The following is a 15,191-nucleotide window of genomic DNA, read 5'->3' on the forward strand; positions in this document are numbered from 1 at the left end:
TATTTAATTATTTTTGTTAAAAAATTAATTTTTAAAAATAAAATTTTAATATAATATAATAACTCATAAATAATTAATTATTTAATTTTTAAAAAATTTAGAGTGTTACACTTTGCAGTTGCTATACCGTTTATTCACCGATGATTTGCCACAAGATGAATGAGTAGTCAGAAAATCTCTAGGAGTGATTGATCTTGGTGGACTTAGTCACATGGTTGTTAAATTTGGAAAGGCTTTTGGTATAAATACCGTTTTTAGCACTAGCATATAAGAAAGATGAAGTCCTCAATTTGCTTAAAGTTAGTTTTTTTTTTTTTTGAAAAGTAATAAAAGCTACTTTTTCTGACTTTTGAATTATGAAAAGTCACAATATGCGTATTTGGCATTATTTTAAAAAAAATTTTTAATTTTTTAAAAAGTTAATTCATAGCTTTAAAAAAAAAAAAGTAGAAATATGATTTCTCTTTCATTCTATCATTTCCGTAAAAAACAATGACCTCAAAACAAAAAAAAAAATTACTTTTATTTTTAGCTCTGTAAAAAAATACCGCAAATACTCGCTTTCGCTACTATTTTTACCCAAAGTTTCATCTGCTAGAAGTATTGGCCTTTCATCATTATTTTCACGTAATGATTTATCCGCTCAAAATATTGACCCTCCATCACCATTTTAAAATAATGTTCTATCTGAACCACCTATTGTATATATTCCTTTCAGTTTTTTTTCTTAATCATTTTACCACTCTATTTTTATTATTAAATTTGAATTTAACATTGTGTGTGGTATAAAATCTCAGATTTAATTTTATTTTTTTCCATATGATTTTATTTTTATATAGCTGTTATTATCTTTATAGTTAGTTATAGCAAGTTCTTGACCCAATAAAAGAAGAGGGAATTCTAATAGAAGTAAAAAAAAATAAAAAACAGCAATAAAATATATATTGACATATATTTCACATTTATTTTCTATTTTTATCTACCATATCATACACAATAAAACAGTAAACACTAACTGCACAATAATTTCTTTGGTATTGCCATCAAGATTATTGTGAATTAAAATTTTATTACTATTTACCACATACAAGAACACCTTGTGGGTGAAAATGAAGTAGAAGAACTAGTTTCTACCTAAAAATAGAACTAATAAGAGAGCAAATAAAGAATTAATTGCCTAAAGAATTGTAATTTTAGTGATTAGGTTATAGAAAATCAACATTCAATATTGAAAAGTATTTGTTATCATCGTTGTTTTAATATCCATTTTTTATAAAAAAATTATATTTTTTGAGTTATTTATCCAAATACTACAACTTTAAAATAAGTACTTCTATAACTAAAAATTCAAATACAAAATAACTTATTTATAAGCTGTTATTAATAAAAGTTCTTATGCTTTAAAAAAAAGTTTATTTAAGTTGTTTAACCAAACTGAACCTTAGTGCATATAACTTTGTAATTTCATCTGATTAAGACCAAATGAAAGTAAACATAAATTAAAAAAGCATCACCTATTTCATGTTTATTTATTTTGTCAAAATTGAATGTTGACTAATATTGCTATATATATTTTGTCAAAATTTCTGTTAGCTTAGTGATGGCACGTACTCAACATTGTCCTAATGACTAGCTTTGGAGCCATGGATATTTGGAAGGACTACAAGTCAGGGAAATACATAGAGTTCAAACAACCATGCTGAAATTTCAGTTTTATGATCTAAGGTTATGTATCAATATACTTTGTTTATATTTTGAATTATATTGATTTGCTTGTTTATTATAGTATTTTTTTTTTAGTTTGATAATACGATAAACTTGTTTATTTTTTAAAATATTAAAATGTTCGAATAAAAGTTAGATGAAAATTTGTATTCATTAAATATATATTTATTTTGTATGAAAATATGTTTATTTTGTAATAAAAAATAAAAAAAATTCTGTTTTAGATTTACAGACGGATTTTTCGTGTATATTCAGAGTTTGGAATGATTCCCAAAGTTTCAATTACCGACGGAAAATCTGTCAAAAAATTTGACACTAGTTACCGACGAAAAATCTGTCGAAAAATCAGACGGTTTAAGCGAAATGAAAGTGAGGATTGTTGATGAAAAATCTGTCGGTAACGAAAAAAATTGTCAGTAAATTACTAATAGAAAATCTGTTGGAACATCTGACGATTTTTTAGTGAAAGAGGGATCATTACCGAGAAAAATTCTGTCCGTAACGGAAAAAAATCTGTTTGTAAATTACCGATGGAAAAGAATCTGTTAGTAAGTGATTTTCGACGAGGCTTTTATAGAGGGACAAAATCCGTCGTTAATTTCGTCAGTAACCAAAAATCCGTCTGTAATGAAGACCAAATCTATTTGTAAATCTATCTGTAATAAGCAATTTTTTAGTTGTGGGTGTCTCTCACCTAGCACTTTTATTTGTTATCCGTTAAGTTGGATATTTTTGTGAGCTCTTATCAAGGAGGCTTGTGTTTGAACTCATTTTTGAACTTCCACCAATGCTTGGACTTCAGATACTCTTCAAAATTCCCATGTAAGTGCACCAAGCTTTCATGACAATCCAAACAAGCAATGAGCTCTCAAAAGAGCTCCCAAAATTGTTGATCCTCACTATATATCCTGGGATCCTTATGAGTCCATATTTTTCGATATATTTTGGTTTGATTTGAATGGATTTCATCATATAAACCCACATTTATTCATCCAAATAGCATGCTTTTGTGTTATCTCCCTTAATTGTGCCTAAATGTGAAAATATGCTATTTTGTGCTTATTTTAATCACTTTTATCCCACTTTTATGACATTGGATGCCATGACATGTTTGTTGAGTGATTTTAGGTCCTAGCGGCAAGTTTGGCAAGGCAAAAGTGGAAGGAAGCATGTACAAAGGGAGAAAACATGAAGAAAACAAAGGAGAAGCACACATTAGAGTGTGCGTGCGCACAACCACCTGTGCGTACGCACAAAAGCCACAAAACCATGTGTGCGTACGCACGATATTCTGTGCGTACGCACAAGAAGAAAATCAGTATGTGTGCAGACGCACACACCTGTGCATTCGCACACATCCCAGCGCGTGACTCATTTATTGCAAATCGCTGGGGGCAATTTTTGGGCCTCCAGGGCCCAATTTTGGGACTTTCTGAAGCTGATTGAGTGCTATATAAAGGAAGGCCTTAGTCTATGTGAAGGGGGGAGAAATTAGGGTTACTGTAGCATTATGTAGGTAGTTCTCTAGAGAGAGAGGCTCCCCCCTCTCTCTAGAATTAGGGTTAGTTAGTTTAATTTTTTGTAATTTCTACTTTTAATTCTTGTTTCTATTTACTTTTCCTTGTTATTTATTGGTATTGCTTCTTTGTTCTTCTTCATTTCTGTTGTTATTTCTTTTAATTTGTCATTTTTATGTTCTATGACACTCTTGTATTCCTTTACTTTCAATTAATGCAATTTATGTTTTATGTTCATTTATGGCTTTCTTTAGTTGTTATTGCTATTTTCTTGCTTTGGTAGCTTTAGAATTTTTTTTAATGCATTTTAATATTATTTTATTTTCATGCACACCAAGTGTTTGATAAAATGCTTGGCTTAGTTTCTACTTAGTTTTTCTTCACTCTTGGCTTGGAATTGTTGACTTTGGTGATCCTTGAGTCATTGATGTCCATTCTTGTTTGATATATTAGAATAGTTAGTTGATTTGGTCTCCCTTGACTCTATGTGACCCCTTAGTGTTGACATAGGACTTATGGATTGGAATTAACTATACCTATTTGACTTATCTTCGATGTAAGGTTGACTAAGTAGGATTAACTCTTCATAATCATCATGTGTTTGTGGTCAATGGTTAGGATAGGTAGCCTTAACTCTCAATTACTTGCCAAGATGTTTTCTTGCATTTGAAGTTTCCTTTCCTTGCATTTAATTACTTTGATTTTTATTGATTTGATGTTTAATTTCTTGCATGTTTAGTTTTTACACTCTTGGTTGAGAAATTGGATGTTTGGGTGGAATTGAGTTGTGGGTGTCCATTCCGCATTGTGTGAGAATAGTTAATTGGTTTGGTTTCCATTGACGCTAGTCTTTCACTAAGTAATTAGTGAGTTGGCTAGGACTTATGGATTGAGATCAATTATGCTCTTTTGACTAATTCTCAAGGAGGATTGACCAATTTGGATTGATTCTACACAATTTTCATGTTTGTGGTCCACAACTAGGATAGGAATCCTAAACTCCCCAATTCTTGCCAAGAGTTGCCATTTACATTCCTTGCATGTTTATTTGCTTTCTTACTATTTACATTTCTTGCTCTCTCTTACTTTCACAATCCCCATGCTCTCCCTCTCATAGCTAATAATCGTACATTTCTTTGCAACTCCTAGGAAAGACGACCCAAGGTTGAATTACTCTCGATCTCGGTTATTTTGTATTAGATTTATTATTTGATGTTGATAATTTATTGTTGGTTTGGACTATGCTACCGACGAATTAATGCTTGTTTTTTATTGATTTCGAACCGGCAAGAATTCTCTTCATCAGATCCCAAACCTTATTTTTGCACCCGTCTTCTAGTTGAGTCCCATAGTTTCATCCAGGTGACAAGACTCCAAAATTCTCCTTAAAACACCAAATCATCCTCCGAGATCCATTCAATTTGGTATTCCACCAACCATGGGACTCAAACCTTGGGGACTTAACATTAATGAGCCTTGCATTATATTTCTAACCACTACCTTACTCCCTCTTATTCTCCAACCCACTAAAAGTCCTAAATTGACCATCCGTTTCAAGCAAACCATATTCAAGCAGGATAATAAAGCTAAAGGATAAGAATTTTACCCGTTCAAATTGTGTGTTGGATGGTGATAACTTAGGAAGAGATACTTCCAATGGCTTTGACAATGTGATTTTCACTCTCTTTTGCTCCTCTTGTATGATCTGCACCTCTTGACAAGCTTCTTTAAGTTCGATCCCTTGTTAAACTTCTCCAAACTCTTTAACCATCTCTTCCAATTTTTTTTATCTCAACATCCTCTACTTGTTGCAATGCATGCTTCAACTCTTCTTCTTTCACTTTAAGTTCCAAGCTCTCTTCCACTCCACATGCTCTAATTGAAGTTGGTTCTTCACTTTTATTCGTGAAAGTGCTTGAATTGTTGAAAGGGTATATTGAGGCTAAATGAGATAGAGTTTTGGCTAAGGTAGCCATGATGTTTTTTTGTCTCTTTTGATACTCTTCTTGCTCCTAAAGGAACAATTAGAATGCTTCCTCCGTTGAGAGTTGTGGAGAGAAAGAGGGTTCATCAACTGGGAAAAGGTCTTCATATATGGAATGTGGTTCATATTGGTGAGAATATTGAGGTGGTGTGTATGGAGGTAAGTGTTCAAAAGGGGTTTGAGGGTATTGGCATTGAAAGGGTGGTGGCTCAAAGTGTGGCTCACATGGTTGTTCATGAGGCACATAAGATTTGTGGCATGGTAGATATAGAGTTGGATTATATGGAGGTGGATGGTGGTAGTGTGGAGCTTGAGAATGTTGTGGTTGAGGGCTATGTTGAGGGTGTGGTTCATACTTATATGGTGGTGGAGGTTCATAATAATAAGAATCACCATATCCATTGGATTGGTATGCACCATGGGGAGGATTGTGCTCATAGTAGTCCAGAAGAGGTTGTTGCCATGAAGGTAGTCCAAACGCATGTGGCTCCTCCCTCAATTGATTTTCCAACTCATAATGCAAACCGGCATTGAAGTTACCATTTCCTATAATATAATTACAACTAAACTCCAAGCCAAAATGGTGAGAATTCATAGAAAAGAGAGAAATAAAATAAAACTAAAGCTATAAAAAAGCAACTAAAAACACAATCTTAACTACTAACAAAAAAAAGAAGATAACCAAAAAGTAAGCTATTTACATATTAACATATTCACAATAGCCAATAACAAGCACACAATTGTAATTCTCCAGTAACGACGCAAAAAACTTGATGAGGGCCAAACATCGGTTTAGAGTTTTCACAAAAAGAATTGCATTGCAAGTATAGTTCCAAACCAATAATTGACCTTCAATCAAAGTTTAAAAAGGTTGTCACAATACAAATTAAAATAACCAAGAGTAGAATCTCAAGTCGTTCTCTCATGGAATTGCAGTAAGGTGTGCGTATCATTGGCTATGAGAAATCGGTGGTGAGATAGCAACTGACAGAAAATTAAATAGCAGGAAAGTAAATTACAATTAACTAATAAAGGAAAAGAAATTCAAATGCTAAAAAGGGTCTTGGCAAGGGTTGAGAGTCAAGGTTTTCTATCTTATTCATTGGCCATAAATATGGCAATTATGAAGAGTTAATCACACTTAGTCAACCCTAATATCGAAGGTAAGTCAGATAGGCATAATTGATCTCAATCAACAAGACCTAGTCAACTCACTAATTAGCTTAGTGAAAGACTAGCATTAGTGGAAACCTAATCAACTAACAACCCTAAATTACTACTCAATATTCAACATCAATGACTCAAGGTCACCTAAGTCCTCAATCCCAAGCCAAGAGTATTAAATCTACTTTATAATTGAAAGAGACATTTTATCAAACACTTAGAAGGCATAAAAGAAAAACATCATAAATTACATGAATTATAAAAGCTATAACTACCAAACTCAAGAAAGCAAGAATAACAACTCAAGTAAGCATCAATAACATGAGAAACATCAAAATTGTATTAATAGAAAACTAAAATTCACAAGAGTTCATGAAACTAAAATAGCATAAAACAGGAAACTAACAATAAAAGCTAAGTGAATTAAGAGGATAGAACAAGAAAATGCCAAGAAAACTAAACTAAAACAAAATTAAAACCTAAATCTATAGAGAATTTAAATTAAGAAATTCTGAATTCTAAAGAGAAGAGAGAGCTTCTCTCTTTAGAAATCTACCCTAAACATAAACTAAACAATCCTAATTGCTCTCCCCCTTTGATCCTCCTTGAGTTTGGGTTGAAATACTTCAGAAATGAGCGGGTTTGGGCCCATGAAAGCCCTGAAATCGCACCCACGTGTTCACTTAAGTGAAATCACGTGCTGGTAGTGCATGAGGCATGCATACGCGCAAATTCGTGAATTTTCAAAACATGCATACGCATGAGGCATGCGTACACATGACCTTGAAATGCTCCAAAACTTCATTTCTTCATGAATTCTCTACTTTGCATGCTATTTCTTCACTTCTTCAAGCCATCATTGCCTTCTAAGCCTGAAATCAATTCAACAAACACATCAAGACATCGAATAAAATTAAAGTGAATTAAATTTATCAATTTAAGGGCTTAAAAAGCATATTTTTAATCTTAAGCATTCACAAAATCATGGTATTTCAATGAATAAATACATGATAAGTTGATAAAATCCACTCATTTCAATACAAAATAAACCATAAAATTGTGGCTTATCAATATTCTTCTTTGGAACCTCCGTATCATGTATAAAGTTAAGTTGAAGAATGTTGAGAGCTAATGCATTAAAGATTGTTATGAACTGAGACATTTTAATCTTGTGAGCTACTAACCCTATTAAGGTGAGCAACACAAAGATCAGAGGCAATAATACCAAGAAATTTGCTAGCTTCTTTATCATATAATATAAAAGAAGCAGTGTCAATGTCATCGGCAATTCTTATATTTATGTTGTACCTATGTTTAAAAAATTGATGACTTACTGAAGATTTTAATAAGAATATTGGGTTGTCAATTAAGATTCCTAAATCATAAATTAAAACCTAGGGATATGAGTGCTTGGGAATGTGTCTCATTTGGCACAGTAGAATGAATTCTCGTCCTCTTTTAGAGAATGGTAATAATTCTTGTAACTCTTGTACCACCATCCACTTTTGATATCAATGGCAGTCACCATTCCAATTGTTAAATATATACCATCTTGCACAAAAATTATCTCGAAATTGAATACATACCACCATAGAGTCCTTCAGATAACAATGGTTTTAAAAGTGTTCTGGCTTATTAAATCCTCTTCAATGGAGTAGGATAGACAAGCAGATATTTGAGTCAATTGATTTGCAGGTTGCCTTTCAGATATCATAACACTGCATATAATTCATTCATTTCCAAATGAGATGAGGGGATAAAATTTTACAAATTAAGTAACAAACGGATTCGTTGTCATAAAAATTACCCTTGTCTGAACTGCTTAACCTCGGAAATGTATGCATTCTTATATAGATTGGTGTTATAATTAGTATTAGAAACACCCATTGATCCTATCATAAAACAAATCTCAAAGTAAATTAGAAAGTGATGGTTAAAGTACAATGATCTAGTAAAAGCATTTGATGGAGTTTAAAGGTGACAAAAAAATTCACTCTTGAACATGTAAAACTTGACAAGCTATAAAATTATGGAACAGGGTTGCTTCTTGTTGGTGGGTCCCCAACAAAGTGGTGCCCACAACTTTTAAATAAAAAAAAGAAATAAAGAAACAAAGTGGCTTTAGCCACGGGACAGTAGTGGAAGCTTTCTTTCAATTTCAAAAAAAGAAAGAAATGAGGGTTTGCTTCAGCGCCGAAGAGGAGAAGAATTTGGGGAAAAATAGCATGGCTACTTTGATCACATTGACTTGGTAAACTTGTTCCATTTGAGATACCCACTCTGTGGAGGATTTATGTTGATTCCATCAGTTTTGATAATATATTTTGTTGATTGTTGAGATGCCCTAGTGTCACTAGGAAGACTGTTTGTGTACCCATTATTCTGATAGTGGAAGATTTTTCTGGACTAGGTTTTGTGGGTTTTTTGTCCTTCTTCTGTGGGTTTTCCCACATTAAAATTCTGGTGTCTGATCATTTAATTTCTGCCATTATAATTGTTGCTTGGAGTATCTTTGGTATTGCCTATTTAATCGCACAGGTTGTGGGAAAATTATTTTTGGTGCTTTCGCTGTTAGACAGGTTCTTGTTTTAAACTTGTGTTGAGTTTTTTCCAACAAAGTGGTATCTAGAGCTTTGGTTATTTGTCTCTGTGCTGATTAAATGGAGGAAAATACTCATGGACAGAATATGGTCAAACTGAATTCCCAAAATTATTCAATTTGGAAGACCCTCATGGAAGATATGTTGTATAGCAAGGACTTGTATGATCCTATGGAAGGGGATAAATCTAAAGGTACTAAATCCGATGCTGAATGGAAAAAGCTGAATCGGAAGGCAGTTGTTTTGATTAGGCAATGGCTTGATCTTAGCGTGTATCCACATATTGACACCGAAACAAATGCTGAGAAGATGTAGAACAAATTGAAGGAGTTATATGAGAGAAAGAATGTGCAAAACAAAGCATTCTTGATTAGGAAGCTTGTCAATATGAAGTATGTTGAAGGTAAATCAATACCAAAGCACTTGAGCATTTTTCAGGAGACTGTGAACCAACTGAAAAATAATGAAATCACTTTGAATGATTAGTTGCTAGCCTTGTTGTTGTTGAGCTCTTTGCTTGATAGTTGGAAAGTTCTGGTTGTGACACTGACTAACTCAGCTCCAAATGGGAAGTTGACTTTAGCAATGGTTAAAGAGAGCATGTTGAATGAAGAAGCCAGAAGAAGAGAGCGAGGTTTGACTAATGCCTCCTCACAGTCAGAAGCACTTGTTTCAAAGTCACGGGGGAGAAGTCCAAGTAGAAAACCTTACAGTTCTGATAGGTCAGAGAGTCGAAGCAAGTCAAGAAGAAAGTACAAGCCAAGAAAGGAGTTCATTTGTCACCATTGTGGCAAGCCGGGGCATATCAGGAGGTATTGTAGGTTGATAAACCACTATTTTATGATATATCTTGTGCTTAATTGAGTGTTTTTATCAATTTTCACCCACTTATTCATAAAATTTGCATGGTTTTATAATTCCTTCCTAATTCTATAATATATGTGAAAACATGTTTCCTATGCTTTGAAAATATTTATTTTAATTATCCTTTATTACCATTCGATGCCATGATCTGTGTGTTAAGTAATTTCAGGCTTCATAGGGCAGGAATGGCTTAGAGGACGGAAAGAAAACATGCAAAAATGGAAGGAACGCACAAAAAGGAGTTTTGAAGAAAATGGCAGCGACGCGCACGCATGGGTGACGCGGACGCGTGCCTAGTGTAAAACGCAAATGACGCGTACACGTGTCTAACGCGTACGCGTGACAAGAAAAAACTCCAAATGACGCGCACGCGTGACGGACGCCACATACAGAAAATTACAGAAGTCGTCCCCAGCGATTTCTAGACCCTTTTTCGGCCCAAATCCAAGCCCAGAAACACAGAATAGAAGCAGAAGAATGGGGGAATTAAGAGACACAATTCATACAACATTCATAATTCATAATTTTAGGTTTTAGATGTATTTTTAGAGAGAGAGGCTCTCTCCTCTCTCTTAGGTTTTAGGATTAGGATTTCTTTTATTTTATGATTATTACTTCAATGCCAGGTTCAATATTTCTTTTACTTTATGTTTCTCTTCTACTTTTATTTACTCTAATGTTTTTATTTGTTAATTACTTATGCTGCCAAATTGGCTTATGAACTTTCCCACGTTAGAATTGATATCTTTATTTAATATAATTTGAGGTATTTCAGATTTATGATTGTTTTATTCTATTTATGATGCTTTCAATTTAATTTAGATTTATTTTCCCTTTTGGCTTTGGTTAAGTAATTGGTAACACTTGAGTTGTCAAACTCAGCGGTTGATTGAGAGTTGGAAACTGCTGATTGACTTAGATCCCTCTAAAGCTACTCTTTCTATAGGAGTTGACTAGGACTTGAGGAATCAAGTTAATTAGTCCTTTTGACTTTCCTTTATTTTGTAAGGGTTAACTAAGTGGGAGCAATAAAAAATTCTCATCACACCTGATAAGGATAACTAGGATGGGATTTCCAGTTCTCATACCTTGCCAAGAGTTTTTCTAATTATTAATTTATTTTTTTTTGCCTTTTAAATTACTTGTTCTCTATTTCAAAAACCCAAAAATATCCCTTTTTTCCATAACCAATAATAAATCATACTTCCCTGTAATTCCTTGAGATACGACCCGAGGTTTAAATACTTCGGTTATAAATTTTATTGGGTTTTGTTACTTGTGACAACCAAATTTTTGTACGAAAGGATTCTCTGTTGGTTTAGAAATTATACTTATAACGTGATTATTTTTGTGAATTTCTCTATTAGCAGAAATCCGGTCGTCATAGGTTCTTGAAAAGAGAATAATCAAGGGGAAGAAACGAAGACAAAGGTAAAGATAGTTATAAAGAAACTGCTACTATTGTTTATGAAGATGTTCTTATCACATATGATGAAAATTATGTGAATCTTGTCTGTGATGATTCCACTTGGATTATGGAATCTGGTGCCTCATGTCATGTCACTCCGAGGCGTAAATTTTTCACTTCCTATACTGTTGGAAAATTTGGCAAGATCAAATTGGGAGATAAAGGAGTGTGTGATATTATTGGTATGGATGATATGTGGCTTGAAACTAACATGGGATGCAAGTTGCAGTTGAAGAATGTTAGGCATGCGCCAGATATGCAGTTCAATCTCATTTCAGGGAAGGCATTGGATCAAGAAGCGTATTGCACTTCCTTTGGTAGCAAAAAATGCAAGATTACCAAAGGGGCTCTCATTGTTGCTAGAGAAGACAATAGTCTCACTACTCTCTACCGGTTGCAAGCAAAGTTGTGCAAAGAAGAGGTGAATATAGCTGACGATTTCTCTTCTAATATTTGGCATATACGTCTTGGTCACTTGAGCGAGAAAGGACTAAGCGTCTTAGCCAAGAAGCACTCACTTTCCGTGAAAGGTACAACTTTAAATACTTGCACTCATTGTTTTGTTGGAAAGCATGCTAGAGTATCATTTCATAATTCTGGACCTCATAGGAGATCACATGTTTTAGATTTAGTTCACCCTAATGTTTGCACTATGGATGCTAAGACACTAGGTGTGCATCATATTTTGTTACTTTTATTGATGATTATTCTCGAAAAGTGTGGGCTTTTGTTTTGATATCTAAAGACCAGGTGCTCAGAATCTTCAAACACTTTCATGCAAGTGTTGAAAGAGAAACATGAAGGAAATTGAAATGTGTTCGAGCAGATAATGGTGGTGAATACAGGGGTCCATTTGAAGAGTATTGTAAAGGACATGGGATCAAGCTTGAGAAGATGGTTCCTAAGACTCCTAAACGTAATGGAGTTATAGAGAGAATGAATCGTATTATCAATGATAGAGTCAGGTGTATGCTCTCTCATGTAAAGTTACCTAAATCCTTTTGGGGTGAAACGATGAGGACTGCAGTAGATTTGATCAACCTTTCTCCTTCAGTTCCACTAAATTGTGATGTTCCAGAGAAAGAAATCTATATGGAGCAACCAGAGGGTTTCGAGGTTAAAGGAAAGGAGCAACTTGTATGCAAGTTGAAGATGATGTGGAGGTAAACTTTTCTCAACCTCCAACTTATGACTTGAGTGATGAGGAAGAAATCGAAGACTTTGATCAAGACATAGTTGCAATTGAAGAGGTTTATCAAGAATTGGAAGAATTCACAGAGGAGTACAAGGAAGTGGAGCTTGAAAAACCACTGGAAACACCTCTCCCACGGCAATTACCACCAAATACAAACTTCAAGTGGGTGAAATCCTTAGCCTTCATCTTTACTTTTCCACTTGAATATGGCTTGCTTGAAACAGATGGCCAGCTTAGCGCTCTTTGCGGCTTTAAGAGTAAGAGGGAGATGATTAGTAATAGAAGTTGGCATCCAAGGTTCAATACGGTTCCACGCTTCGATTGGTAGTGCAAAGATTGGTCTAGAGCTAGATTTAATGGGTTTCGGAAGATGTTCAGGTATCTAAGTGAAAATTCAGGTTACGTACCATCCGGCTGGAAAAATGAAGATCAATACAAAGACAGGTACAAAAGCAAGGTTTGGGATCCTGGGATTCATTCTGATAATCAACACTCCTGGAGCCTGAAAACCTGCCTTGACCTGCTCAAGGGCTTTACATGCCTAGTTTGGGACCCCGGAGGATATTGGAATTGCAAACGTTGGTGGAGATTTCTGGATGAGTTCAAGCACAAACCGCTATAACAAGGAGCTCATCAAATGTCCAACTTAAGTACTTTAACTAAAAGTGCTAGGTGGGAGACAACCCACTCTGGTATGATCAATCATTTTTTTCAATTTTAATTTTATTTCGTTTTGTTTGCTTTTATTTTGGTTTTATTTTATTTTATTTTCCCTAGAATCCTTCATAACATCTGCATCCTGCATACTGCATCCTTCATAACATCTGGAATCGTGCGGCTGATATGCGTTAGGCACAATTTGGGCCACGCGTACGCATCGCGTGGAAATTATTGTCCCCTCAATTGAAATAGAAAGTTGTGCCAAAACGACGCTGTAATTGTGCGTTTAGCACAATTCTGAGCGACGCGTATGCGTACTTCACGCTTACGCGTCCCTTTCATTATCCCTCACTCACGCGTTCGCGTGACCCACGCGTCTGCGTGGATTTGAATCCACTTACCCCATTTGACGCGGAACCCTAACCCCCGCATCACCATTCCCTCCCCTCCCCTCCCTCGCAGCCTTCTCTCTTCTCCTCTGCACCCATCGCCGACCAGCCGCCGCGAGCACCAGCCACGCCGCCGCGCCCTTCCGTCACGGAACAACCCTCGCCCCCCCCCCCATTCTCTTCTTCTCCCCCTTCCTCCCCTTCCACTCTTCTCCCTCCACTTTCCCCCGAGCCCCCACCACGCCGCCTCACCCAGAACCGCCGGCCACCACATCCCCCACAACCCTCACCCTCCTCGCCCCCTCCTTTTCTTTTCCTCTCCATAACCCTCTTTTTTCCCTAACCACCGAACCGCCGCCCTGCTTCCACCAAGGACCGTAGCCATGCTGCCTCCTAGCGTCGCCGCATCGCCACCACCACTACCACACCACCCCCATCTCTCTGAGTCCAATTTCTGTTCCTCTGCCCACCAGGTTCCGCTGAACACCGATTCCTTTTCCAGTTAGTTAGTTAGTTGCATATTTTTTTTTCAAATTATGTTCAAATTAGGATAGATAGAGATGCATGATCGTAGTGGATTTTAGGTGGCTAGGTAGCTAGGATGTGGTTAGTGGATTTAGGTCTGATAATTGCGCCATTCTTGCTGCTTATTTTATCTGTTTCGCAATTCTGACATTGATGCTACTAATATGCTATTCCTTACTGTTACTGTTGTTTTGATTTAAATTGCATTCCTTACTGTAGATTGAGTTTGTTTATTCTGAATTTATGCTACTTGCTATTTGTTACTCTTTTCTGCACTACTTTATTATCATATGAACTGTTTTTTTTTTGCTGCTGTTTATTACCCGGGAACGTCCAATTTTTAGCCGGAATGCTGCCCGATTTTTTTTCAAATTGTTTCACTCAACTCCCACTCATGAATTGGTTTTGGTAATTTAGGATTTTGCACTAATTGGTTACAACCAAGCCAATTCATGAATGAATGAGCTAGCATTCTTATTCTTTCTGGTTTCCTTATTAATTAAATAGCATTATTGATGATTTCATTTTCATTTTACAATTCTTTTATTTATAAACTACAATCTTTGCTTGAATATGAGTTGCTTGTTCTTCAATTTTGTGCAATTTTTTTGTAAACTAGGAACCCGGTTACCATGCCACTTACTTTAACTTCACTTTTTAACTCTTAATTGCTTTAACTTTCTAACTTCTCTTTTTACCTAACTACTTTCAAACCATCTCAAGGCATGATGACTGTTGTTCCTGCTTAACAAGAATTCTGCATATCATAGATTTTGGATTGTGATTTTTACTCTCGTACTTTTAACTTGCATACAGTCCAAATTTTACATATATTTAACTCACTTCATGATTATATAGCTCTTTTTTTCATATTTTGCCTTTCTATGCTTATATTGCTAAATTCCTATTTGCTTACCTGTTTTCCTGCTTTAGTTTCTTAAACTATATCCTGGTACTTCTACTTTTCAGGATGTTTGATCCCAAAAGTAAAGGAAAGGGCAAGGAAACCACATGCAAAAGGAAAAGAGGCAAATCCTCGACCACTATCCTAGATATCCTCCATGATGATTCCTGGCGGGAAAAGAATTTTACCCCACAGA

The sequence above is a fragment of the Arachis ipaensis genome, chromosome B4 (genome assembly GCF_059453495.1).
Source record: "Arachis ipaensis isolate K30076 ecotype BB chromosome B4, ASM5945349v1, whole genome shotgun sequence".
In the NCBI taxonomy this organism is placed as follows: domain Eukaryota; kingdom Viridiplantae; phylum Streptophyta; class Magnoliopsida; order Fabales; family Fabaceae; genus Arachis; species Arachis ipaensis.